This window comes from Cotesia glomerata, linkage group LG1, assembly GCF_020080835.1.
Source record: "Cotesia glomerata isolate CgM1 linkage group LG1, MPM_Cglom_v2.3, whole genome shotgun sequence".
In the NCBI taxonomy this organism is placed as follows: Eukaryota; Metazoa; Arthropoda; class Insecta; order Hymenoptera; family Braconidae; genus Cotesia; species Cotesia glomerata.
Window position 1 is genome coordinate 9,027,577 of NC_058158.1, and position 24,556 is coordinate 9,052,132.

Genomic DNA, 24,556 nt, shown 5'->3' on the forward strand with positions numbered 1-24,556 from the left:
AGTCTGACGATGCAACAAGACTTGTACCAGCGCTAGTAAGTAAAGACATAGTTTTGCTAGATACAGACAAGTTTTAAAATTAGGTTGACGTTTATCGAGGTTGCCGCGGGCTGCTGACTATAGTGTGTAGGTTAAATTATATGTACCCTCAACATAAAAAGTTGTTTGACATTTTTTCTGGCTCGAGCATAAACTAAAACTTTTATTTCTTTCTTGAGAGTTCACTTTACCCGTTGGATTAGTATAGTATAGAACCGACATTAATTAAACACGACTAATCCTCTTGCCTATTATATTCTCACTTTTTTTTTTCATCTGCCCTTTACGCGTGTTATCCAAAGGGTTTTAGCTTAGTAATTCTTTTTTATTCTTATTACCGTAACAGTATTACCGGAAAACTTGTTATCTGGGTTAACGTAATTGGTTTAGACGCAATTCATGTCATCTTAATGTATTTATACAAGACAGTGTAATCATTTAAAACAGCAATGCTCAAGCGATAAGTAAATGAATCATATATTTAATATTATCGCTTTATAAATCTGATTAAATTTTATTCCTTTATTTTTCATTATAAATATTATTTTCTCAATACTCTTACTTATGCTAATGTATTTACTTTTTTTTTTTTTGTTTCATATTTTCTTTTAGTCTATTTAAACATATCTCATTTTATCTTGGAAGCTTGCCATAACTTTTTATTTAAAACTCTTTTTTTTTTTTTTCTAATAAAACTAAAAGCTTGTTTTAGTTTTATTATTACTTTTTATTGCTTTTACTTGTGATTCAAGAGATGGGAAATTTTTTTTACATTAAACTTCATTTTTGTCTGAGTTATTGATCAATAAAATTAACTTATGTGCCTTAAAAAATATTAAAAATAACAATTTTTTATTTTTTTTAATTGAAATCAATAAATTTAAACATTAAATTCATCATCAATTTTCCATAAAACAATAAAAAATTTCCAAGACCTATTTTTATCTAATCTCCACAATAAAAAGATACATTACAAAATAAAATTAAAGCTTTGAGTGATAAGAGAATAAACTGAAACATTTAATAGATAAAATTATTTAATAATCATAACAATAAACATTGTGACAAAAGTTTGTTATAATCTCTCTATTATTGAGAGAATAAAAAAAAATTTGTGTCCAGGATAGTCATATGATAAAATCGATTTTTTTAGTGAAATTTAGTGTCATTAGATACATAATTAAAAAGTGATCTTGTATCTCATGTTATATTGACATTTTTAAAGATATAAGCTCATCCCGATGTTACACTCATCAAGACCTTTCATTTGAGTACCCACATCAATTTTTCATATATTTTATATATTTATATATATGTATATATGAAAAGTATATCAAAATGCATGTGGGTACTCAAATGAAAGCTTTTGATGAGTGTAACATCGGGATGAGCTCATATCTTTAAAAACCTCAATAGTTAAGAAAGTACAGTGCAATTTAACATAATGAAGAAATGACCTTGTATCTTGTGAACAATTAACATTTTTAAAGAAGTATAAGCTCCTCACGATTTTACACTCATCAAGACCTTTCATTTGAGTACCCACATCAATTTTTCATATATTTTATATATTTATATATATGTATATATGAAAAGTATATCAAAATGCATGTGGGTACTCAAATGAAAGCTTTTGATGAGTGTAACATCGGGATGAGCTCATATCTTTAAAAACCTCAATAGTTAAGAAAGTACAGTGCAATTTAACATAATGAAGAAATGACCTTGTATCTTGTGAACAATTAACATTTTTAAAGATATAAGCTCATCCCGATGTTACACTCATCAAGACCTTTCATTTGAGTACCCACATCAATTTTTCATATATTTATATATATTGTATATATGTATATATAAAAAATATATCAAAAATGCATGTGGGTACTCAAATGAAAGCTATTAATGATTATAATATCAGAGTGAGCTCATATCTTTAAAAACCTCAATAGTCAAGAAAGTACCGTGCAATTTAACATAATGAAGAAATGACCTATTATGTAAACTATTGACAATTTTAAGAATATAAGCTCATCCCGATGTTACACTCATCAAGACCTTTCATTTGAGTACCCACATCAATTTTTCATATATTTATATATATTGTATATATGTATATATAAAAAATATATCAAAAATGCATGTGGGTACTCAAATGATAGCTCTTGATGAATTTAACATCGGAATGAGCTTATATCTTTAAGATATATGTTATATATATGTATATATGAAAAATATATCAAAAATGCTTGTGGGTACTCAAATGAAAGCTCTTGATGAGTGTAGCATCGGGGTGAGCTTATATCTTTAAAAACGTCAATATTCAAGATAGTACACTGCAATTTAACAAAAGTCATTATTTAATAAAGCAAAATTTTATTTATTTATAGTTCACAATCCGCGGCAGTCACATAGTGACTGCAAGGTTGCTAGTAGAGTATAAAAATAAAAATATTCATTGTTATAAATATAACAATTTAATAATAAGAAAGTTTATTGTAGTTTTATTTACATTTATAAATATATATATAGATACCAATAGGTATTATGAAAATATAAGTAGGACATCAGGAGAATATCTCGGGGTGGGAGAGAATAAGAGATTCTTAGTAATAATGAATTGGTGTAGTGGGGAATAAAAAGATGAAGATGAAGCTGAGAAGAGGTAAATAAGGCTGGAGTACGAATATGAGTAGAAGGAGGATAAAAAAATATATATATATATATATATTGTTGAGTAAGAGCGTTATTACGTTTCCACGTGGACGTCATGGGAGGGCTTTAATTTTAGAAGTATTCAAATTTATTTAAATCCAATTTCCTCCGGCTTCCATATTAAATCCGTTGTGTCGTGGTTTCCACCCCCGTGTTCCTTTTCCCTTTTCCCCTCCCAGGCCATCAACCCTCTGACCTCTTTCTCTTTCTTCGGGTACTTTATTATCGCGTACTCGCTCGCTCTTTATTCATTCATTAACTTTCTGGGCAATACTTTTATACATTTTCACCACACTGAATTTGTTTTCATTATTGCGTTTATAAACTATTCATCTATAAAGTCTCGGGTCAATATTTTCTTTCATAACTTTATTAATTATTATTTATCATTATTAAAGCGAATAAAATAATAATAATAACAACAACAACAATATTTACACAGGAAAAAAGGTTTACTTGAGCCAAGAACATATTTTTCTTCCTAATTATTTTCTTGAGTAAAAAAAAAATTTTTTTTTGACACAGGAAATTTTACTTATTCCAAAAAAATTAATTCTCTTGCTTTAAGAAATACGTATCTTGATCCAAGAAAATTTATTTAAGTCAAGAAAATTTTGTTGTTTTGAGAAAATTCAGCCTCGAAGCTCCAAAAAATTTAGTTCTTGATAGAAGTTAATTTTCTTGTCTTGAGAAAATTTCTCTCTTGCTCCAAAAAATTAAATATAAAGATAGAAGTAAATTTTCATTAATATTTTTATTGATTAACATGTCAAATGGGAAGATCAAATAATATTTCATCATTTTTTTCATTCAATATGTATAATTTCACGGTTAAATAATATAAAATGGGTCTTAAATATTCAAGAGAAAATTTTCTCAAGGTGAGAAAATTTTTTCTCAACTGAAGTAGGTGGCGCTGCTTCCCTAAAGTATTTAAAAATCTTGATCAAATATAAAAATTTATTGTATCAAGTATTAATGATAATTTGAATTAAGAATAAATTACTTCCACCAAGAATAGAATTTCAATAAAACTTTTTACTTCGGCCAACATCTTCGGTCTTTTTCAGACAAAAATATTTTTTGACACAAGAAATTTTACTTTTCCAACAAAATTAATTCTCTTGCTTTAAAAAATACGTATCTTGATCCAAGAAAATTTATTTAAGTCAAGAAAATTTTGTTGTTTTGAGAAAATTCAGCCTCAGCTCCAAAAATTTAGTTCTTGATAGAAGTTAATTTTCTTGTCTTGAGAAAATTTCTCTCTTGCTCCAAAAAATTAAATATAAAGATAGAAGTAAATTTTCATTAATATTTTTATTGATTAACATGTCAAATGGGAAGATCAAATAATATTTCATCATTTTTTTTCATTCAATATGTATAATTGCACGGTAAAATAATATAAAATGGGTATTAAATATTCAAGAGAAAAATTTTCTCAAGGTGAGAAAATTTTTTTCTTAGCTCAAGTAGGTGGCACTGCTTCCCTAAAGTATTTAAAAATCTTGATGAAATATAAAAATTTATTGTATCAAGTATTTATGATAATTTGAATTAAGAAAAAATAACTTCCACCAAGAATAGAATTTCTCGAAAAATTTTTACTTCGGCCAACACAATTTCAGTCTTCTTTCAGGCACCCGCACACAAAAAACAAATTTCTTGCGCCAAGAAAATTTTAAGGAAAACGAAAATTATTTTGGAGCAAGAAAAAATTTTCTTGACTCAAGAAAATTTTCTTGGCTCGAGAAACTTTGACTTTATTCAAGAAATTTTCAACCTTCCTTAATATTTTCTTGAGCCAAGAAAATTTACACTTCAGTCAAGAATTTTTTTTTTCAGTGCGAAAATTTTCTTGAGCCAAGAATTTTGTTTTCCAGTCAAGAAATTATTTTTTCTATGTATTAATTTAAATGAATAATTAAATACAATTGACTTAAAAAAAGTTTTTTTATTTAGACTCAACCCGAATTCATTAAAATAAATTGGGATGTATTTAATAATGATAATCCAGTTGTAACAAGACATTAATCGAGCCGGCATGGGACAATACATAGCATGACTGAAAACAATAATTTAACGTCGAATAATAATAAGAAGATAGGATGTTTTCATAAAGTTATAGCCTGGGTGCTGAGGATTAGCATTACGCGCCACGTGAATCAACTTAATCATCTAGATGCATCATAATAATATATTATAGATACAAGAGGCCTTTTAATTCTTTGGATCATTTGTGTTTAGTATGCCGTCGATCTTTTTTTATTAATTATTAATTTATTATATTATTCCGTTATTGGCTCTTTGTTAATAATTGAATTCATTTACCTCCGCTTAATAATTAATTTAGCGAATCTCTTTATTATTTAATCCATCAGTAATCTAGTCTATTCAAGTCGAGCCAATCAACTCACTAGTCTCTACTCTGCTGATCCGCGCATCGTAATCGCGAATTAAAAAATGGATAAACTATCTTAATTGGTTGGGATTCGAGATTGCTTGATCTTAATTGCGAGACTTGATAAAACATTCAAGTCTTAAAGTATCTTTTTTGAGACATGTACCTCAGGTACTTTTCATTTTTTTATTTTTACTTTGTTAATCTAGTTAAAAGTTACTCAACTGCAAATCCCATCAATCAATCTTTCGTTGATTTTGAATTCAATTAATCAGGGCAATGTTCTTATTTAAAGTTTGATTGTATAATCCTCATCACTTTTCAAATTCTTTGTCATCCATGCGGAGAAGTATAAATAGAATTGTTAGGCTTATATAAAGTGAACTTTAGAAATTGACCTTTAGAATAATCACTTGGAAATTTTTATTTTAAAATTTTCAATTTATATTTTTTAATTAAAAAGCATCATCGGAGTTAAAAAAAATCTAAAGAGTTCTAAAGAAAACATTTTTAATATAAAACTATGACTGCCGTGACTTGTGAACTATGAATAAAAAAAATTTTGCTTTATTGAATAGTGACTTTTGTTAAATTGTACTGTACTTTTTTAACTATTGACGTTTTTAAAGATATAAGCTCATCCCGATGTTACACTCATCAAGAGCTTTCATTTGAGTACCCACATGCATTTTTTATATATTTTTCATATATACATATATGTAATATATATAAATATGTGAAAAAATGATGTGGGTACTTAAATGAAAGGTTTTGATGAGTGTAATGTCGGGATGAGCTTATATCTTTAAAAAAATCATTAGTTGACAAGGTAGCCAAGTCAATTCTTAATTATTGACATTTTTAAAGATATAAGCTCATCCTGATGTTACACTTATCAAGAGCTTTCATTTGAGTACCAACATGCATTTTTGATATATTTGTCATTTATATATATATATAAATATATAAAATATATGAAAAATTGATGTGGGTACTCAAATGAAAGGTCTCGATGAGTGTAACATCAGTATGAGCTTATATCTTTAAAAATGACAATAGTTTACAAAATAGGTCGTTTCTTAGTTATGTTAAATTGCATTATACTTTCCTAAATATTGACGTTTTTAAATATATAAGCTCATCTTCATGTTACACTTATCATGAGCTTTCATTTGAGTACCAACATGCATTTTTTATATATTTTTCATATATACATATATGTAATATATATAAATATATAAAAAATTGATGTGGGTACTCAAATGAAAGGTCTTGATGAGTGTAATGTCAACATGAGCTTATATCTTTAAAAATGTCAATAGTTCACGAGATACAAGATCATTTCTTAATTAAGTTAAATTGGACTGTACTTTCTTAAATATTGACGTTTTTAAAGATATAAGCTCATTCCAATGTTACATTCATCAAGAGCTTTTATTTGAATACCCACATGAATTTTTTATATATTTTTCATATATTCATATATATAAATTTATAAAATATATGAAAAATTGATATGGGTACTCAAATGAAAGGTCGCGATGTGTGTGACGTCGGAATGAGGTTATATCTTTAAAAATGTCAATAGTTCACAAGATACAAGGTCATTTCATAATTATGTATCTAGAGATAGAGCATTTTCAAATGCAGCCTAAATATTTATCATCATAAAATATGAAAATGAAGTTAGCCAACATTTCAAAATTTTTAAAAATTTTTTATTGAAAAAATTTTAATTAAAAAATTAAAAAAAAAATTTTTACATGTAAAAAACTTGAAAAACTATAAGTGCAATTTTTTAAAAATATCTCTTTAGTTGTAATTTAATTAATAAAAAAAATCAAAAATTTTTAGACGTCCGCTAACTTCAGTGTCATGATAAATTAACTATTGGTAAGATTGATATGAAACCATGAAAAGGCACAAATTCAAATCAAGACTTTTCCAACGATACCAAGTTTAACCATAAAAACCCATTTCATCATATAAATACACTGGCTAAAAATTTTTGCTTATTCTCTTAATAATATAGATTATAAAAGGCAATATTTTTTAACTGAAATTACCCATTTTCCTTTTAAGTATTCATGTGGAATTTCAATTCAGATTTTAACAAGCTAAATTCTGTTTTTTTTTTTTTTTTTTTTCTTACATAAATTACTTCAGTTCAATTTGATTCCGAACAAGTTTAAAGTGACTTATTTCTGTTAATTATGTAGATTAAAATGTAATTTTAGTTTTTTAGCTCGTTGTAAGTCCATTAGAGTCTGATTTTAACAACCAATTTTTGTCACAGCCATAATGAAATTTTTTATTACAAAATTGAAAAGATTTATTCACAAAAATTATTGATAAAAAAAATTAAATTATCTGTCAATCAAAAATTTCATAAATTTGAATCAAAACAACGCAAAAAAAAAATCCCGGACAATACAAAAGTTTAAAAATTAATTTTAAAATTTACTTTTATTTGGTTTGAAAGTTTGTGGGAGGACTTTGACCTTGGGGAATGAAAGAGAGAGAAGATAAAAAATATAAAAGACTGTATATAGTAGAGAGGATGGGAAAAGTGTCGATTGCAATAGTGAGATAACAATTCCCTCAGGTATATAACCCTCTCCTTAAGATAGCGGGTAAATGTCTTACAGTATGCTGATAATACTCGTTTATATCTAAAATATATTTTTAACATTATACTTTTATTATAGTTGTGAAAGTCGTAGTTTTTTATTTTTTTAAAATTTTATCTTTCGAGTAATTAAGCCATCATAGTAGAAAACAAGTATAAATGTTTACAAGTATGTAAAGATAATTAAAAATGATAAAAATGAATATTTGAAATTGCAGGGCCGATTATTAATTATGATTTTAAAAATAAAAGTCCTTTTAGTTTTATTTTATTTCTTCGAAATTCTCCAGGTGAACTGATTGGATGTAATTGGCGGCGTGTTTCTAAATCGTAGAACGACGCAAATACTCGTTAGCCCGGAATTTATGCAGGGGTTTTCAATGAAATTCATGTGTGTCCTGGCTACCGCGTTCGTTGGGATTGATTTACATCTCAATTATATTCAATACTCAGATGTTTCATATGATAATGTTATTACAACTTGATAATTAATTAATTGATTATAATAATACGCGTTATACTAATAAGAAAGTACTTATTAGAATAACTAACATTTTTTTTAGGTCATAAACAATAATAATTTACTATAATTAAATTTAAATTGCTAATGGAATTTTCAATTAAAGAATATAATTAAAAATACAATACCAAGGTCTTTTAAATCAACTAGACTTTTTGAAAGTTTAATAAGGTAAAAGCCCCAATTATTGACGGGGGTCTAAATATTGACACCCTAAATTATTTTTAAATATATTAAATTATCTGTAATAATAATAACGATCAAATAAATTTTTAACTTCCCGCTAAGAAAATTGAAAATTTTCAAAAATCAGAAATTTATTGTTTATTTTACCCCGTTTTTTGAAAATCGAGTTTTTATCAGATCTCGACGTTTTGAGGTCATAGGAAGCTTCCCTGACTATTCCCACGATGGTGTCCGTGCGGCTATATGTGTGTGTGTGTGTGTGTAAATCTCTTATAACTTTTGAACGGCTAGGCCGATCGGATCGAAATAGGTGGTGATCCAAAGAGTATCATTGCCATTAAATTTCGTGAAAATTTGAATCGATTCGGTTCGCTAGATTTTGAGAAATCTCAAAAATAAAATTTTCAAAAAATCGTTTTCTTGGAATAACTTCTAAACGGCTTTACCGATCAATTTCAAAAACTAATCAGCTCTTAAGATTAAAAAACCACGTCGACTGCCATCAGTCCCATCAAAATCGGTTGATTCGTTCGAGAGTTATCGAAAACGAAAAATTTCGAAAAAAGTGTTTTTTTCACATAACTTCGAGATTTCTTTTTGGATCATTTTTGATGAAATAGATTAATTATTAGAGCCCAAAAAATCACGTCGATCGCCACCAAGAACGTGAAAATTGGTTGAATGGTTCGTGAGTTATCGTTGTCGAAAAAATTCGGAAAAAAGTGAATTTTTCAAATTTCTCTAAGATTTTCCGTTTGATCAGTTTGTGTTTAAAAGTATATCATAGATTTTGAAAAAGTGCGTGGAATACTGCCAACCGCGTGAAAATCGATTCATTCATTTAGAAATTATTGCAGTTTGAAAATTCAAAAAATACTGTTTTATTAAATCTCTATCAGTCCTTTGAGCTCAAAGAGCTCAAAAGCATACAAACGTTATTTCTTTGAGCTCGGAGAGCTCAAAATAACACACAAATTGTATTTTTGAGCTCGAAGAGCTCAGAAACGTCATAAGTGCAATTTCAAGCGTTTAGGTATGAAATTGGCGGGAAGTCGCAGGGATGGCCTTTAGGGTCAACCGTTTTCCAGATTTTTTTAATTAAAAAAAATGTATTTGTAAATTTATTAGATGATTTAGGACTTTTGAAGTATAAAATAAATTTTTTAAGCAAACTAAATATACTCCAGCAAATAATTGAACAAGTATACCCGCGATCAGAATAGCCAACCACAAAATTTTTTCCATAAACCCAAAGAGTTTTTAAAGGGCTAAAAATATTAACAATTCGTTAGTTCTGTATTTATATTTTGTCCGTCTTTACGTCTGTATTTATCAAATAATAACAACAATAATATTAACGCATCGACCAATTAAAAAAAGAATAAATAAATCTAGTGTGTATTTGCGGATAAACATATATAAATTGACAAAACCAAATAACTAAATTAAGTATAAATAAAACTACAGCGATGTAATAATAAAAAAAAAAAAAAAAAAGTAGTGTTATTTGCTTGAAAGGATAAACTCAATTGAATCAACAGACTGTGTATTTACGTTTGGTATTACGACGTAACGACGACAAACTCGGAATTTATTGTACACCTGTATGTATTTGACTTGTAGGGTTTTTTATCAGCATACATATATTTACAAACGTTTACACGGAAGTTTGCACAGAATTAAAATCTGGATCAAAATATAGATCATAAATAACAACAACAACAACAATGCTTTAAATATTTTATTTAAAATTTAGATTACTAAAAAAGTAATTGTTTGTAAGCTTTAAAATAAATGCTGGATTTTCAACAAATTCAACTCGTTTCAATTCGCCTTGACCTTTCATACTGACCTACATTACTCAAGTTAGAAAGCTTTTTTTAATTAGGATATGACTTTTAATAGTTTATACTGCTATTCTTTCATTTTTCCTCTTTATATTTTTCGTCCAAGACCTGAATTTGAATATTTAATTTGGGTAAATGCACTTTTTGTAATTGCTTTATATTTAAATATAATAAAAATCCAACCCTTAATTATCGTACTTTTAAATTCTACTGAAAAAAAAAAATGCTTTTATCACCTGGACTTAAAAAAAATCATAGAGATAGCTTCAGCGTTAATTTAGCGTTGAAAGTGATGAATTATTAGAATGTTTTAAGGAGGCTTAAACATAACTTAGTATCAATAAAAGATGAATAAATTGAGGAGAGGAGAATACGTGTAAAGAAAGGGATAGCAGGGAGCAAACGACAGCGGAGAGCTTAATTGGGACACGGAGCGTGGCAAGCCGCGTTCGTAATCCCGGATTGTTTAGAGCAATCCACAGGAGTTATCCGAACTAGTTAAGTCGGACAAGTTTAGTTTAGTTCACTTTAGAGCATTGAAAATCGCAGTAACGTGGTCGCAAAACCCGAAACCTCAGTCTAAGTTTCCCGATCTTGGTGACTCTACAAACAACCGCCGACATAATAAATATACTCATGTATTTACGGACACACATATATCACTGAGATAATTAAACCTTTTAATTTATGATTATGCTCTTGAACTTTTAAAAATGTACATAAAACAGGGGGAAAAAGTTTTAGAGTTATTCCTCTCATTTTTTGGGTTTATAACTTTTTTTTAGCGCCGACTGCAACTTCCGTTTGAAACAATTTAAAATAAGAAGGAAGCAGTAAGGAAGTACTAAATTTTTAGCTCGTCAAGAGGGAATAATTAGATTTTTTATCCTTTGTTTTGTTTACTTTATTCGCTTAGACGCTTAATTTTAACTTCTATTTTATTTTACTTGCACACAAATAAAAGGATTTATTAACTATTAATAATTTAATTTATTTAAAGACAATTATTTGATTTATTAAAATTTAATAAATATTTTTTAACATTCAATAAATATTTATTTGGGAGCAAAGTACATTTATTAATAGTTAACAAATATTTATTAACATTTAATAAATTGTATTTAATAAATTAGTTATTAACTGTTAATAAATATTTATTAAATGCTATTATTTTAAAAAATCATTTATTAACAATTAATAAAGCTTATTAAACATAAACAAATCCTTTTATCAGTGCAGCTTGGAGTAATTAATTATATATTCATGTAGTTAGACCGGGGAGTAAAGTACAGAAGAGTGAATAAATAAAAATTGATCTTCATGAAAAGATGTTTGACACAAATAAGGGAAGAAATTCCGGCATGTTCTCACAAACAAAGAGGTAAAACAAAGTACTTTTGCTATAGTGTATATATATAATACGCATCTCGATATAATAACAGTGTTGTCCATGCGTTTCAAGTTGAAGATACACCATGGCATGGTCCACAGCTCGGACCTTATACTTACGTTATTATCTTTTGAATACAGGTATACCATTCCTTATTATCTTCATTATTTTTTAGTCATTACAAATTTTAATATCCCTTCTATTTTACAATAACTTTTTTTAACTTATAAAATTGTTGGTCTTTTTTCAGGTACACGTGGCGGTACAGACGGTTTTTTTCTGTCTGAAAATTCTACAATGGTATTTTAATAGCTGATTTTGGTTTAGTATTATGTTCACGTTGGTTTTAATTGAGACCATCAGTTTTATGAATTTCGGGGGGTGCTTTTTATGCCGAGTTTGGTTTGTAATAAAAATAGATGGGTTGAAATTTAGAGACTGGATATGTGTGTCTATTTTTAGATACACAGAGAAGATTCACTTGAGCTAAGAAAATATTTTTCTTTTTAATTATTTTCTTTAGAAAAAAAAATTTTTTTTTGACAAGAAATTTCACTTATTCCAACAAAATTAATTCTATAGCTTTAAGAAATACGTATCTTGATCCGAGAAAATTTATTTAAGTCAAGAAAATCTTGTTGTTTTGAGAAAATTCAGCCTCGAAGCTCCAAAAAATTTAGTTCTTGATAGAAGTAAATTTTCTTGTCTTGAGAAAATTTCTCTCTTGCTCCAAAAAATTAAATATAAAGATAGAAGTAAATTTTCATTAATATTTTTATTGATTAACATGTCAAATGGGAAGATCAAATAATAATGATCATTTCTTCTCATTCAATATGTATAATTGCACGCTAAAATAATATAAAATGGGTATCATAGGGGACGGACGGGCAAGACGGAGAGGGCGGGTAAAATGAATAATCGTTTTAAATCGCTGGTCGGTCGATAGAAACATTTTAGACAGCAATCTATCAATCTATTATGTAACTACACTTACCGTTATCGATAAAGCATTGGTTTTGCATACTTGTGGGAATTTTTTTATAAATATTGAAATTTAGGAAAAAAAAAATTTTTAAATCGTAAGTATACAGTACTTAGTTTAATGTTGTTAAGGACGATGCAGATTTGATTTTTCTTCATATTCAGGACGCGGTTGATATTTTTGCGACGATTGTTTTGATTGAAATGTATTTTCCAATCAGTATTCGTTTTACGCGACCTGAGTATTCATTTTGCCCGCCCTGGTAGGGCAAAACGGATAATGTTGGTTTTTTTTAATTTCGAAGAAGAATTTCTTTGTTATTATTTTTATTTTACTTTAATTATAAACTTCAATTACCCAAAAATTATTAGCCAAAGTTAAGAATGGATATGATTGTAATATATATTTGTTATTTCATTTTCAAATTAACATATCCGTTTTGCCCGTCCTTCCCTATATTCAAGAGAAAAATTTTCTCAAGAAGAGAAAATTTTTTTCTCAGCTGAAGTAGGTGGCGCTGCTTCCCTAAAGTATCTAAAAATCTTGATCAAATATAAAAATTTATTGTATCAAGTATTTATGATAATTTGAATTAAGTAAAAATTACTTCAACACAGAAAAAAATATTTACTTGAGCCAAGAAAATATTTTTCTTCCTAATTATTTTCTTGAGCGAAAAAAACATTTTTTTTGACAAGAAATTTCAGTTATTCCAACAAAATTAATTCTCTTGCTTTAAGAAATACATATCTTGATCCGAGAAAATTTATTTAAGTCAAGAAAATCTTGTTGTTTTGAAAAAATTCAGCTTCGAGGCCCAAAAAATTTAGATCTTGATAGAAGTAAATTTTCTTGTCTTGAGAAAATTTCTCTCTTGCTCCAAAAAATTAAATATAAAGATAGAAGTAAATTTTCATTAATATTTTTATTGATTAACATGTCAAATGGAAGATCAAATAATATTTCATCATTTCTTCTCATTCAATATGTATAATTGCACGCTAAAATAATATAAAATGGGTATCAAATATTCAAGAGAAAAATTTTTTCAAGGTGAGAAAATTTTTTTCTCAGCTGAAGTAGGTGGCGCTGCTTCCCTAAAGTATCTAAAAATCTTGATCGAATATAAAAATTTATTGTATCAAGTATTTATGATAATTTGAAATAAGAAAAAATGACTTCCACCAAGAATAGAATTTCTCGAAAAATTTTTACTTCAGCCAACACAACTTCGGTCTTCCTTCAGGCACCCGAAAATTTTCTTGAGCCAAGAATTTTGTTCTTCAGTCAATAAACTTTTCTTTCTGTGTATAATAAAAAAATGTTACTTTATAAATTTAAAATTCATTATTTTGAATGACATTTTTTTTATTAAATTTAATTTAATTGTCAGTCATTTTGTTTCGTGATGAATTAAAATGAATACTACTTTAATGTAAAAATAAAATGATCTATAAATTAAGAGAATCATAGAACATAAATGTGAGCAATAAACAAACTAAAATAATAAAATAAACTAGTGCCCTCGACTAGTACTTAACGACACCGACCTCCAATTCATTCTAATTTCACATCGTTAAGTGAGTTATTCTAATCTTAGGTCGTTAAGTGACATTAGAAAAAAAAACAACACTATTTTGCGGGTTAAAAAATAAATACCAAGCAACTGTAATAAGGACATTAATCACAGGATGGGGGAAAAAAAAAAATAAAAACATAGAATTAAATTGACAATTTAAAAGTTAAAAGTAACGATTAAAGTTAAAAATGCAAATTTTAAAGGGACATAACACAGTTACAAGTGAAGTGTGTGCTAAGAAAACCAGTTGGGTTGCGATATCATCAGTTGGATCTTGATTCCGATAAACGATAAATGGAATTGGTTGAAGCAACCGTATCAGCAGTGATGGTAGTTAGCTAACGAAGCAGTGATTGATCTTGATGCAGCCGCGACATGACACACACAAACCACACATGAATTGGACTTTACTTCTATTCAATTGATTATAGTTTTAATGATTCGAATAAACTTCAAGGTTTGGACTGATATCAGTGGTTGTCAACGGTCAATGGCATTTTAATTAAGAATTATTTCAGTTTTTAATTCTATGAAAAAATTTTTATATGGCCAATTTGATCATATATGGCAATATCAAAATTTCTCGTAAGCTCATACATATACGGCCTAATATTATCATATTTAATTTTTTACATGACCATATATGGTCTGATATGGAAATTAGCCATGTTGCCATATAAATTGCCATATAAAAAAATTGTATATGCTAATATCAGGCCATATATAATCATATCAAGGTATATCAAGTTTAATATGGCTATATATGGTCTGATATGGCAATTAGCCATATTGCCATGTAACTTGCCATATATAAGACGATATAAAAATTATATACGCTAATATCAGGCGATATATAGTCATAGCAAGCTTTTACATGGCCATATATGTTCCGATATGGCAACTGCCATGGCTAATTAGCCATATTGCCATGCATATGGCCATATAAAAAATTATATATATTTATATCAGGCCAGATATAATCATATCAAGTTTAATATGGCTATATATGGTCTGATGTGGCAATTAGCCATATTGCCATATAAATGGCCATATAAAAATTACATATGCTAATATCAGGCCGTATATAATCATATCAAAATATATCAAGGTTAATATGGCCCGAGAAAGCAATTAGCCATATTGCCATATAAAAAAATTGTATATGCTAATATCAGGCCATATATAATCATATCAAGGTATATCAAGTTTAATATGGCTATATATGGTCTGATATGGCAATTAGCCATATTGCCATGTAACTTGCCATATATAAGACGATATAAAAATTATATACGCTAATATCAGGCGATATATAGTCATAGCAAGCTTTTACATGGCCATATATGTTCCGATATGGCAACTGCCATGGCTAATTAGCCATATTGCCATGCATATGGCCATATAAAAAATTATATATATTTATATCAGGCCAGATATAATCATATCAAGTTTAATATGGCTATATATGGTCTGATGTGGCAATTAGCCATATTGCCATATAAATTGCCATTAAAAAATATATATGCTAATATCAGGCCATATATAATCATATCAAGATATATCAAGCTTCATATGGCCATATATGGTAGGATATGGCAATTGCCATGGCTAATTAGCCATATTACCATATACTTGGCTATATAAAAAATTATATATGCTAATATCAGTCCATATACGATCATATCAAGATATACCAAGTTTAATATGGCCATATATGGTCTTATATGGCAATTAGCCATTATTGCCATATACATGGCAGTAATAAAAATTATATATGCTAGTATCAGGTCATATATAATTACATCGAGGTTATGAAGTCTAATATGGCCATATATGGCCCGATATATATGGCATATATGGCCATATAAAAAATTATGTGCGCATTTCAGACAATACCAAAAAATTTTTTAAAAAAATTGTACACAAAAAAAATTCACTTGAATCAAGAATTCTTCTTTTGATTCAAGTTGATTTTGTTTTTAGTGCACTGATATTATTATTGATATTAACAGTAATAGTAACAATAATGATAAATGATAAGTTTAAAGCCAAAGTTAAAGGTAAGGCAAAATATATGTATCAAATGTCACCCCACACATAAAACTTTTAATAGCCAGTAGTTAAAAAAGTTATAATGTCTCTTAAAGGTTACGATCATTGAGCTGAGTCTCCAAGAGTAAGACTAGACCCTCTTACTCAACGTCCAATGATATCGAGTTTGTTATAACTTTATTTCCCTGCGTTTAAAATAATATTTAAGCTCATATTTATCGGGTGTACATTATTATTTTTATGTCGAGACAATTAGCGATATAAAATAAATAAAAATGTTTGGCATGACACGGCAATATATGAAAACCGGATAAATGATAAATTTATGTGGAACAATTAAAATATCGTTAAATATTTTTTTTTTTCATTAAATTTAAAGTTATTTATTGTGTGCATTTAATGTTTCTTATACAAAATTAATGTTTCTTGGTAATTCTTTTCACGTTCCGTATCTTGTTAACGCGCTAATTACTTTGGACGAAAGCACTTGCGGAATAAAGACAAGACCATTAGGTACACAACGTCGTCGAATCATAAACGAATATAACGGATAAAGAAAGAATAGCTTTAATAATAATAATCACAACAAAGATGATGATGATGAAGAAGAAAAGAATCTTGATTACTTGAGAGAAAAGCGACAATAAGTAAATGACGAAGATGAATGCCCTCGCATTAATCGAATTCGTTTTATTTATTTTATAGTTTATGTAATAATCATGATGTTTATTTTCGGTTCGCCTTGTACGTTTTGTTTTAGTAAATTTATGGCCGAAATAAAATTTAATTTAAGTTACATGCTATTTCTGTCGTCAATTTATTATATCTCAGTGTGTATAGTAATTATTTATTTTTTATTTTTAGCGAATTTTGATAATTAATTTTTTTTTAGTTTCTTTTTAGTAAATTTCATAAAAATCTAACTTTTAAAAACGCAACTTTTAAATAATTTAGTCATTTATTGAGTCAGTTTGTCAAGATGAGTCAGAAAATGTAGTTCGTTTAAAATTTTATATATTTATGTATTTATACGATATAACGCGGCTTGTAAGCACGATAGCGTTTTCAATTTATAACCGATCCTTCTCAAACTCAACATGCTTTATCTATCGATAAAGACCAAGGTTAAGTTCAAAGATGAGTTTAATCGGGTGAGTAATTTGAAATTTTTAAAATCGTAAAAATTGATGTTATTACCACTTCAATTTGGTATAATTACTGAACTAGACAAGATTTTGAAATTTAGTCAGTTGTATCGTAAAGCTCTTTTAAAAAGCTTCAATTTTCATTTTTCAGAAGTGGTAATAGCCTCAATGTTACTCCTTTTAGACTTCGTTTGATAAAACAGTTTTACTGTTGCAGCCGTTTTAGAATTACTATAAAATCAAACGCGCTTTGCGCGATTCTGTCAAAATGTTTATTATCGATAATTTAATTAATCAATATTTTTACAAATTTTACCCATTAACATTTAACTGTTGCTATGGTAGCCGTTGTCATAATAACCGTTGCCATAGTAACAGTTGTCATATTAACCGTTGCTATAATAACCGTTGCCATAGTTACCGTTGTTATAGTAACGGTTTCTATGATAACCGTTGCTATGGTAACTGTTATCGTAGTAACTATTGCTACAGTACCCTAGTAGAAATGAAATCAAGTTTTTAGCCAGTAACTGGCCAGTTTTACTAGACTTAAACCAGTAACTGTCCAGTGTAATATCCAGTTTCTGTCTAGTAACTGGCCAGTTTTACTAGAGATCTAACAAAACATTATGGCGGCTTTAGTGAAACTGTCAGTTTCGAATTCTGAGGTTATTAGGCGTTATTAAAATTGTCAAATAAATTCAAAATAATGTTTAATAAACGATATGATATAAAAAAGTTTCATTTATGTGTATATTATAAAATAGATAACATCATTAGTCTGATAGACTAATAATAAATCTAACAATAGAATAAGAAAATAATTATTTTGAATTGGAGATTTGTTTTTAATGCCCACAGTCGCAATTTATATATTGTGTCATTTTTTTTCACTGTATCCATTTTGAAATATATACTGGAAATTATTTACACGTTAATAAACACTAATTTTGATTGATTTATACTGTTTTTTAATAATAATAATTACAATAATGATGCGTACAGGTTAACAAAAAAAATAAACAAACATACACACACTAGTAAAGATACACTGTCGGTGTAACTAATGTTTATGACTTAGTTGTAGGTGGCGCGATTTCAAGTTTTTACTCGATATCACTGGCCAGTTACTGGTTTATATCCAGTGAAAACTCGATTATTTCTACTAGGGTAATGGTTTCTATGGTAACGGTTGCCATAGTAACCGTTGCTACAGTAACGGGTTCTATGGTAACCGTTGCCATAGCAACCGTTTCTATGGTGACCGTTGCCAAAGTGGTCACCATAGCAACGAAAAGCGATAACAATGAAAATGTCATATCAACTTTTTAATAAAGGATTGGCTGTATCTTAGCATAAATGTGTTAGAGTAGGTCGTCAGTAAATATGTCTCAAATTAGTTCCAAATATTGTTTTCTTCAATTAAAATTTCATCCGTTTTCAAAATTCTAATTAACTTAGAAACTGTTGTTTCTAAGCAGTTACTTAAGAGAGGTATTACTCTCGGTTTTAGAATTGACGTTCAGAATTTAATGAAATTTGGTATATTGGTACTTTATAATATCATAATTAAGCAGTAAAATTTTTGGAAGCTTGGCGAGTCCTGAAAAAAAGATATTAATATTTACATATTTTTGTCTTTACCATTGATCCTTATGGAAAATCACAGACTTTATTTTATTTCACAAAACTGGACGTTCAGATTCTTATAAAAATTAAGACAACGAGAGAAAATAACTTCTAGGACATATTTAATAATAATCAGTATGGTTTCCAAGCATATGAGAATATTTATTAATAAAAAGCATTCAAAATTTATCTCTGTCTCTCTTTCTCCAACGTGATTTAGTATAGGGAAATCTACTACGTTAATCAAATAAGGTTGGGTTTTGGGGATTTTACTTCTTTGGCAACGGTAGTACTACCTTAAAATTTGGACGTTGATAATTCAAATCTCATAATCTTCATAATATTTTGACAAATATATTTGAGAAACCATTTCTTGACAAGATAATTTATTGAAAAAAATTAATTCTGAATAGTTATAAATTTATTATTGAATTTTGTTTTTAATCAATGAATTAATTTATACATTATTAGTATTGATATTATTTTATTAAAAATAAATTTTCTTTATTTGAGAAATCTACTTCCATTTCGGCTTTTTTTATTAATTGTATTTTTCAAAAATTTCTAGTTCGTACTAAACTTAAAAAAAAAATTTTTTCAAATAATTAATTGAAATAAAAGTTGTTCGCCTTCTATTGAAAGTGAAAGATAAATTGCCTTTAATTACAGATTACAGATAGAAAATAACTAAAAAAAAACGAGAGCATTAATTTAAATAAAAAAGGAAGGAACAAATAAATTAATTATATTGTTGATGTTGAAAAAAAAATAAATGTTACATGTGTATAAAGTTAATTCCTCTATAAAAGTTACGCAACCTCGTGCAAAAACGTACTCGTCATTATTCAATTATATTACGTGGCATGACGAAATAATCTTACGATTGAATAATTACAATCGCAATGTGAAATAGTTTGAATTTTATCTGCTGATTATTCAAGATTCAATTTTTCTATTAATTTAGTTTCATTTATGTTAATACTTGTTAAAAAAAAATATATATATTTAACTAAAACTTTTCTTAAGCTACTTTCCGTAAGTTTTTCCATCTAAAATAAATAAAGTAATAATAATTCAGAGCGATAACAACGAAAGAAAAATGATATCTGAATACAAAATTTATTAAATTGCAAGTAGAATTTAAATTTAAGTTAAAAAATAGTAAAATGACATTATAGTGTCGCTGAATGTATAATGTAAAGAGAACAGAAAAGTAAAGAGAGCAATAGAAAGCAAAGGACTGAAAAAAAAATATAAAAGAAAAGAAAAAGGGGGTAGGGATGTCGCGATATTAATGTAAGATATAGAAGTTTCAAAAGTTTCACAAGTAAGTCATCTTAACTTTGGTTCTTAGAATACATAACAGTCGAATTTCATTAAAATATAATTTTACTTATAGCCCGACTGCTATATATTTCTCAAAAGTTATATTAATATACATTATCTCCCGTTATAATTGAAATAATTTACATTACTTTTGTGTTGCCAGGGCAATGCAATTATAAATTATATTATATATTATATGCCTTGTATTGTAATTCAAATTACAAAGTCTCATTATAATTATTCATTGTAATTAGAATTATGTATGAAGAAAAATAAGAATCTGTTTTAACGTGATCATCACTTGCGATTGCCTTGAACAATAATAACTCTGATCCAACGTTAACACTTAGTACATATTTAGTGGTAATGTCTCTGCAATTATAACTAGCCTATTGAATGACACTGATCATTTCTAAGCGGATATAATACATTGTAGTTTGTTTTATCGTATGAAATCTTTGTTTATTAAAAAGATAAATTAATTAAAAAATAATTAGTAAATTAAAAAGATAAATTAAGGAGTCAAATTTTTAAAACTTCCTGAAAATTTGTAAAACTACGTAGCTTAATAATTAATAAAAAAATTAAAAAACAGTAGTTTTCAGGTATATTTAATAATTAATCAAATAATTAGGTTTGAAAATTGTAATTTTTACATGTAGGTAAATGAAGATTCCACCAGCCGGTATTTGGTTAAGAATTTAATGCAATTAACGGTTTTAAAAAAATTTTATTTTCATTGAATTTGATTGAAAAAATAATAAGCTAAAGATTAAAACAATAAAAAAAGTAGCTTTCAGAATGTATTACGGAGATATTTTATATTTTTTATGAAAAATCACTCGGAACTTGCGTTCTTTAAAGTCTTGTATTTGACTTGGCAACACCGCTTGCGCAGTAATCCGGCGCATAAGTAACCGCGGTTTTTTAAATGCTAGAAGATCTTAGTAATTTTAGTTAGACAGTAAACATAAAAAGTTTGGAAAATCCAAAAGTGCACGACTCATACTGCTCATTTAATTATGAAATATAAAAAAAAAAAAAAAAAAAAAAAACTTAGTCGTTCAAAATTAATTGCCGAAAAAACAGCTGTAGTAGGAAGGTACTGCACAAGCGCCCCTGGTGGAATAAAATGTACATAATATCTATAGATATAGATATACCACCATCCATGTTAATTTTACATTGATATATATAGATATACAGTCTTGTAGTTTTCGTTTTTTATTAATTGTAATTAAACGACACTGAATTAATTAACCATTCGCATTCAGTGACCTAAAATCGTCGATTAGAATTAAAAAAAAAAAATTTAACTCAAATAATTGATTTTTTCACAAGTTACAGTGTTTCCGGGGTTTCATACATGACGGACAGGAAAATTTTTTGACCTATTTTGATGTTTTTTTCTGTTTCTATTGCAGTAAATCAATTTTTAGAAAGTATGGAATTAATCTCCATTAAATTATCTCGACAATAGTATGCAAAATATCTCGATTCCGTGTGCTAACAAGGCTACAATACTAAAAATAGTTGCTAAAATGAGGCGAAAAAAATTTTTCGATCGTAAAGCACTCTCTGATGCTTCGCATCATGAGTCGTGTAATAAATTTAAAGGTTAGGGAACTCTTGCGGTGTTGTCAAGTGTATACCGGTAATTCAGAGTGCTATATTTTTTATTAGTCAATTAAATGTTAATAATTATTTAATGAGTAAATTTTTCAGAAATTTCCTCAAAAATGTTATTAATTAATTTAAAAATTAATTTTAAGATGCATTACTAAAATATTTCTACGTATTATTTTTTTATAGGCATTCTTTACCTTGATATTTTAGGAGGGTACTTAGATCTCCTTAATTACAATGTATTTTTCTCCATCTATTACATTTTTGTTAAAAATAATTTTTATAAAATTTTTCAACAAATTACAACAATAATTCTCTTAAATTTTCGTAAATAATATTTTTTAATTAAAAATACTTGTTATTTAATTATTATTTTTTAATCGAGAATAATTAATATTTTTTTAAATATTTTAATTCATTAAAAAATATTAAATTCTTAATGCAAAAAAAAATTAGTTTTGGTAAAAATTATTTTATTTTTCAATGAAGAATTTAATTGTATCGATCAAAGATAATATACTCTCAAAATTGTAGAATTTTTTAGGCTAAGAAAAACGAGATCTAAGACAAAAAACTCTTGAATCAAGACGTAAGTTTCTCTTAAAATTACTTTTTTTGGATCAAGAATATTTCTCTTGGATAAAACATTTTTTTTTATGGTGTAAGAGTAAAGATTGATCAACTCGTCATCTCCCAAGAACATCTAAAATCCAAAATTAACAAAAATTTACTTCCTCCGTCATAAATACTGTTTTTATGAATATATTTTATCTCAGTATTTATTTATTATTTGAAATTTATTCCATTGTAGTCGGTACAGAGTATTCCAGAAATTTATCACAATTTCAAGATAAAGCCTCGTTTTTTACAAAGATTTACTAGGGTAATAAATTAAAACTAATGTATTGCACAATATTTGGCAAGAGCGGGTCCTAAAAATGATAATTAATTCACTAAATAAAAAAATAAAAGGATATCTATTTCTGAACATCTAAATAAATTCAGGTGACTAAAGTTGCAAAAACAGATTCGCGATGTTAATGTTCTTGACAGCTGCGGCTGTGTCTTGCGAGATCGGAGCGTGGCCAATTGACCTGGCAACAAGTTAATGCAGTTATTCTGTACATACGGAAACATTAATAAGTCTCCATAATAGTTTCATTAAATTATCTCTGTCAGTAATTCAAGTCATAAAATAATAATTTTTAATTATAATAAAAAAAAAAGCGCCATTCGGCCACACCCGACATGAATAGGTAGATTTCTTGTAAGAATATTGACAAAAACACTATTTAAAAAATAGGAATTGTAATATATGAAAGTTATTTGGCGATAAAGCTAAAAATTATTTTCTTTTAACTTTCCCAACTACGAAATAAATTGAAAAAAGTATTAAAGGGCGACGAATAATAGCTTAAATTGGAGATAATTGTATGAATTTTAAAATAAATTTGATAGATTACGGTATCTTTTACGGCTTAAAAATTATTTGAAGAAAACAGGCCGAAGTACGTTTATTGAAAAATTTTTAAAATCACGGAATTATTTAAAAAAATTAGAAAAACGGTAGACCCTGAAGGCCATCCGTGCAACTTCCCGCTAATTCCATACCTAGGTGCATAAAACTGCATTAATGACGTTTTTGAGCTCTTCGAGCTCAAAAATACAATTTATGTGTTATTTTGAGCTCTTCGAGCTTAAAAGTCTGATAGAAGTATCATAGAACAATATTTTTTAAATTTTCAAACCGCACTAACTTTTAAATGAATCAACCGATTTTCACGCGGTTCGCAGTATTTGACGCAATTTTTTTAGTTTCATGACGAATCTTCAAGTTTGAATTGATAAAACTAGGAAATTTGGAGTAATTCTAAAAAAACACTTTTTTTGGTTTTCTTTCGTTCATGATATTTCTTGAACGAATTGACCAATTTTGACCCGGTTGACGGCGATCGACGTAATTTTTTCATGCTAATAGCTGATTAGTTTTTGAAATCGATCAGTGCAGCCGTTTAAAAGGTATTCCAAAAAATGTTGGAGTTATGTTAAAAAAACACTTGTTTCCAAATATTTTATCGAGGATATCTCTCGAACCAATCAACCGATTTCCACGTTTTTGGTGGCGATCGTCGCAATTTTTTAAGTTCTGAAATTATTTTACATCATTAAAAACGATCCGAGAAGAAATGACGAAGTTATGTCAAAAAACACTTTTTTCGGTTTTCTTTCGCTCGCGATATCTCTCGAACGAATCAACTGATTTTGACCGGATTAGCGACGATCGGCGTGGTTTTTCAAGCTTAAGAGCGGATTAGTTTTTGAAGTTGATCGATAGAGCCGTTTAAAAGATTTTTCAAAAAAACCACTTACAAAAATGATTTTTTTCTCATTTTTTTTGAGATTTTTCAAAATTTCTCAAAATCTATTGGTCCAAATCGGTTCAAATTCTCAGGAAATCTAAGTTTGAGGAAACTCTTTAGAACGCCGTTT

The 24,556-nt window shown here is 27.7% G+C and overlaps 1 protein-coding gene and 2 long non-coding RNA genes across 4 annotated transcripts in view; 2 read left to right on the plus strand and 1 right to left on the minus strand.

The window, feature by feature from the left end:
* LOC123275055 (TOX high mobility group box family member 3-like) overlaps positions 1-24,556 on the minus strand; it is a 398,558-nt gene that overhangs the window by 118,888 nt on the left and 255,114 nt on the right. The gene's annotated exons all lie outside the window — the stretch shown is intronic.
* LOC123275059 lies at positions 11,587-12,159 on the plus strand. Its single transcript, XR_006511612.1, has 3 exons — positions 11,587-11,715; positions 11,777-11,864; positions 11,975-12,159. It is a non-coding gene; the product is annotated as an uncharacterized LOC123275059 (long non-coding RNA).
* On the plus strand, positions 18,744-23,781 carry LOC123275060. Its single transcript, XR_006511613.1, has 3 exons — positions 18,744-18,830; positions 22,654-22,655; positions 23,771-23,781. It is a non-coding gene; the product is annotated as an uncharacterized LOC123275060 (long non-coding RNA).